The sequence below is a fragment of the Alosa sapidissima genome, chromosome 24 (assembly GCF_018492685.1).
Source record: "Alosa sapidissima isolate fAloSap1 chromosome 24, fAloSap1.pri, whole genome shotgun sequence".
In the NCBI taxonomy this organism is placed as follows: Eukaryota; Metazoa; Chordata; class Actinopteri; order Clupeiformes; family Clupeidae; genus Alosa; species Alosa sapidissima.
The window spans coordinates 6,438,848-6,444,844 of NC_055980.1; positions in this window are offsets into that span (position 1 = coordinate 6,438,848).

The following is a 5,997-nucleotide window of genomic DNA, read 5'->3' on the forward strand; positions in this document are numbered from 1 at the left end:
CTTGAGGAAAAAACAGGCACACAAAATGAGGGGGTTTGTGTATCTACTGGTGTGTCTTTATTAAGAAGTCCGCTCAATGTCAAAAAACACAAAGTGTGTTAGTCAAGCCAGGCGTTAATGAAGTGAGCCTTTGAACAGCACGAACCACAGTTCCATTGACAGAGTCGCACATCGAGCCATTGCCATTCATTACAACCGATCAAAGATGATCTAAGAATAAAAGAGAACAGATGTAAACAATAGGAAATTATAGTGTCCTGACTAATGATTTATCTCTACCGAGGAGGCATCTTTTTAAAGAGGGTCTATCTTGTTAGGCAAAAGAAAATCACTGTTTGTAGGTGTCTATAAAACCAAACCAAGGTCTCCACCAAACCTTATCTCAGCTTGTGTATTTTTATGAATTATTCACATGGCACATATGGCTTGACACTGTTTAATAATCTCACGGATGTTACTATCCTTTGGAGCTCATCAAGAGTTTAGACAGATCTCCTAAAAGACATAAAGTTAGATAGTTAGATATATATATATATATATATATATATATATATAGATAGATAGATATATTTGTTGCCACAATCTGTACTGAAACTCATATTCAGTGCATGACGCACAACTACATTGACACATAATCAGTACAGTAAAATGCACAGACAATAGGGAATGTGGAATCTTGGGCGGCATTTTACAAGATGTTGTTCCCTGGCAGGTGTATTAGATCCATCTGTGTATGTCAGAAATGCCATATTACATGGATCTGAGTGAACTATATGAGTGGGTGGGTTTGACTTAGTGGACCCTCTGAGAAGATCAGAATGCTGCTGGTTTCAATGTGAACTCACTCATTAGTGAGCACTGTGTTTGCTACAGCCACTTCTGGTCTAATGAGCTGCAGCTCCATACTAAGCAAATGGTTAAAATTAGCATGAGATAAAAGTCTTACAAAAACTATTCACTCTTAATAACTGTTCTGAGTTGAAACCTTAATAGGTGATCTCTAATGTCTTGTCTCCACGTCTTGGGCTTATCAGCAGTCAATCATTTTTTTTTTTATTTGTAGTGTTTTTGCCTTTATTTAGACAGGATAGTGAAGAGACTGATGGGAAGTGATAGGGATGAGAGGTGGGGTGGGATGGGAAATGACCCGGGTGGGACTTGAACTCAGGGCCCCGTGGGCACTTGGGCCAGAATGTGGTACTGCCAGTACCACAGCGCTTCCGTTACCAACATTTCTATATCTGTCATGGCTGTTACCAATAATGGACATGTGACACTGTTATACGCTGTCATGACAACTTATCACATAATGTATGTCATGACATATTTGTGTCCTTGTTATATTAGCTTATAGGTTTGAGTTATTGTAGGTTTGAGATATTCCAAGTCCTAGAGAATTGTATGGTAGGAGCAGACTTCACTCAGTCTCTTCTTTGTTTTTCAGAGTGTGCCAAACTTATCGCTTATGATTGCACAGACCCATTTCGGCGTAGTGCCTTCTTCAGTGTGCTCAAATGACTCATCTTGTGACTTGAGCACACTGAGGAAGGCACTACGGCGAAACGCGTCTGTTCAATAAAAATATGCATAGTGGGCCCTTTTTCTTCTTTCTGATATGAACACCTCTCATTTAATTATCTAATGTCAAGACACAAACAGTGCTTATAAGAAGTATTTACCCCCCTTGTATATTTTCCCTTTTATTGATTTTAAAAATGGAATCTTGGTCAATTTAATTAGGCCTTTTTTACAATAATATACAAAAATTCTTTAATATTAAAGCAGATTTTTACAAAGTAATATTAATTCATATTATATTACATGCTAGTTAGTTAAGTAATGTTATTTAATAATATGTTATAAACTACACCAACAAAGAATAATCATAAAAATGTACATTTTAATTAGTTAGTTTTCACATACTCATACAAGCTCAATAATAAAGGAAACATTTGATGGTATGTTTTTAAGAGCAGGTAATGGATTGCACAAAGAACTTTTGAAAAGTTGATGCAACGGTCAGTGGCATTTATGCAGACAGATTAAACTGACGTCTATTCACACAGCTCAAAGCCCACGCAGACACATAAAATCAAGCACAGGTTTAAGACTATCTGCCTCACAATCATAGGTTAAATAAATATTTAATCATTCAACTAAAGTTTTGACATTTGTGAGCTAGTTTCTACAACTTCCTCGTCCTTATTTAATTTTCATTGCACATGTGCATTTGAATGGAAAATAAATACACATGTCACTTCCACTAGTTGTTCAGGCTCCGGATTATGTCATTTTGTTGTTTAGGCACACAGCCCTGCAAAAATGAAAAACAAAACACCTTTTACAACACACATAAATATTTGGCATATCACAACATAATGAATCCTATCTGTATTCTTTGTGCTTGGGCCGAATGTGTGCAAGGCAAGCCTGTTTTTTTGTGCATCTTAGGAGCATGACTCTCCACTGGTGTTGGGGAACTTTTGGGCAATATTGGTGTTTGAAGCCATTATTGTGAGGTAAACAAACTACACTGTGTTGTTTTGACTAGACATTGTTCATAAGTTTTGACAGAAGCTTTTCTTCTCACTAGTGGGTTCAGCAGGTTTGTTTAGAGCTGATTCTGTAGCTCTCATTTTTATTGCTCTCCAGTGCTAATCTGTGCACCATAAAAGCAGTTGTTTGGGGAGGAAAATGGACAGTCTGATATATCTCAATTTTCAATTTCAATTTAGACAATCAGAGAAAATAAAAGAGGCCCATGGGTAACAGGGGCGAGGGAAAACTCCCTAGAATTGGAGATACATATAGGAAGAAACCTCGAGCAGATCCACGACTAAAGGGCCTGACCCTTCTGCCTGGGGTCAGTTACAGAACAGTAAGGTCTGTACACATGATAAATGCATAAGTTAGTCAGATGTAGAGAATAGAACATGGTGTTTAAAGCCACCTGAGGTGTATATTACAAGAGGTTGGATGGTTACATATCCGGTATGATAATGCATGAATCCTATTTAGTGTCAGAAAGTTCAAATAGTCCAGTGTAGGAAATGGAATTGTCCAGGGGGATTAGGAGTTGTCATAGGGCAAGTGGCGGTTCACTAGGTGGTACGGGCCAGGAATCAATATATCCTCCTGAGTGCCTCTGAGTTTTTGACTACAGCCTCATTCTGCTTTGGCTCACTTTGATGGAAGCACTCCAAATCCTTTCTGTGTTTGTGTGCAGGTAGCAAGGAAGTTCCCGTTGGGAAATGTACCATTTTCTATGCACCATATACCGCCACATGAAAGGGAAGAGAACACACACAAAAATCACAAATGTGTTACCATGACAACCTGGCAGTTGACAAGCGGCGATTGTTTATGCCACAATTTATACTGAATGCAACAGGAAACAAACACTCCACACACATCAACTAGGCCTTTGTCACGGGGGCATAGCAAAAAAGAGAGACTAGGCTACACTTTACAAATTGGACCAAAGAGGAGAATAAAAATCACAGGGGCCATTTTCCTCTCAGCTTGCGGCAGCCAAGCGGGGCCTGAGAAGTGACTGCCTGCTGCCACAATCCCTCAGTCCGCTCACACTGTGTCTTTGTAAGAAAGCCAGTAGGCTGCTCTAAGGTCATTAACAGTTATTTTGAAGGTACCTTGTGTAATTTTTCATCTTGCACTTGAGACGTGTCAAAACACTTACATAACTGTGTCATAAAAGGAAGGAATTGTTGAACATTTAGGAAGTTTTTTCTCACAAATGTGGAATAGGTGAGTGCTTCAGTGCTGATATCTTCCCTCACTTCTCATCCCCTCTCCCTTCAGAGGAGACTGCATGAATACTGTTAGAAATCAGTGAGCAAAGGTCATTGCAGCTCCCACTGCTTCTATCACCTGGCAAACATGGCTCCTCTCTTCTCTTCTCATACATGTATCATCTCTCCCCCTATTTTGTGCTGTGTACAATTTCTTGTGATCACAAGTAGTCACATTCATTATCACATTAGTGGATACTAAGCTACTGCACAAGTACTGCCTGCTCAAAAACTCTGGAAAGCAAGGTGTGTGAGTGTGAGGGACAGTTCCTTGGTTGAAGGTTACTCAGAATGCGAGGCACTAAATGTAACACTTTAAAACCCTGAGCACTGAATTGTGCCACAGCTGTGGTTCTGTATAGGACCTGCTTGAAATTGATGTTGAAAAGTTTCTTTCTGTGCCACTAATGTTGGCGCTCCAGCTGTCTCCTCTCCTCTCCTTCCTCTATCATTTCCTTCCTTCCTCTCTTCTTCTCTCCCATCCCTCTTTCTCCTCCCTCTGCACTTGTCTGCCATCCTCTTTTCTCCTCTTCTTTTTCTCTCCCTTTTCTTCCTCCTTTCCTCCCCTCTCCCGTCCTCTCCCCTCTGCCCTCATCTTTCCTCCTGCCATCCTCTCCTCCCCCTCCCCCTCTTCTCTCTCCTCCTCTTCCTCCTCCTCCTCTCCTCTCCCCTCAGCTGGGTGAATCCATACAGAGTGCAGAGCGCATCTGCACCAAGCACAGACAGCTGCACCTGTAGCATCGACAGCCAAACGGTGCACAATTGCCTCCTCCATCAAGGTAAAGTGCAGGGTGGGGGTGAGGAGGGGTGGGTGGTTGTATTCAGAGGGCTGTTGCCCCAGAGATGGCTTGTATGAGGAGGTGAATAGAGGCTAAATATAGAGGGTGCGGGGGAACAAGAGAGGAGAGTTTGGAATAAGAGAAAGATATGGGAGGATGCACAGACAATGGAGGCCCAGGGCAATTCCAAAAGGACCGATAAGGCCAGGTGTGTGTGTGTGTGTCAGGCTTGTAGTACTCGAGTCACAAATTTAGACTCAGGTCAGACTCAAGCCCTAATTTTAAGGACTCGTGACTTGACTCGGACATGGGGCACAGACTTGGACTCAGATTCGAGCATTGTCTGCACTCGGACTCGTAAATTGATAATTGTGAGCTTGTATTACCACTGGCCGGTTTTGTTTTCTTTGTTTAAAGTCTTTTGCAAAGTTTTTTTTTACTTGACTCGGACTTTAACACTAGGGACTCTAGACTGGACTCAGACTCAAGGTTTAGTGAGTCGACTACAACACTGGTGTGTGTGTGTGTGAATGTCAAAGGGTGTAAAAGGGAAAGACAAAAACATTTGATAATGCATCAAGAGGTACGCAACAGTTCGCCATATATCAAAAGATTAACAAGCCTTTACTACACATTGAGGGGTATTGCATGATTCTAGGAAGGATATATTGTGTGATTCTAGGAGCAATGGATGGCAAGTTTACTAATGTAGTTTGAGGACTTTTAACGATGCATATGTATTTTGAGCACTTGTGCATGACACCTTATCAATTCTGGAGAGAATTTCACGCATACACTTACCCAAAGTGGCTCTGAAATAATTGAACTTCACCGAGTCAATAGACATCAAGCACTCTTAGTTATTTCGTTTTTCCGCCTCTTACTAAAACATATTTCCTCCCGGCCGCCTCTTAATTGAACCAATTTATTCTGAGAGATTACTGAGGATGGCTTGCGTGTCTCTTACGGTGGGAAAGAGCATCCCAGAGGAGGCTGAGAGCTGCCGGAGGATGAACCAGTGAATGTGTATAATTACCATAAGGGATTATTGTATGAGAGAAATTGTCTTTTGGAAAGAGACACTGTATAATGCTGGTCATTATCATTATGATGTTTTGAATGTTGTTTGGCATCTGATGTAGTTCAATTTGCACATTGCCATTGTGCCATAAGCAGAATCCTTTGATGTGCACATTAACAATTTTACATAATTTTTAACATAAACACAATAAAGCTACGTTTTATTACCCTCTAGAAAATAAACATATTACCTATGGTGGCAGCAAAAGGTATCCCATCTCCTTCTGCCATCTGCCTAAAACACATCCTACCTGTTGCCTGCTATCTGTAGAGTTCAACTGTCAGAGTAGGCGGAGATGAGAGAGACCAAGTCAGTATGTACATCACCA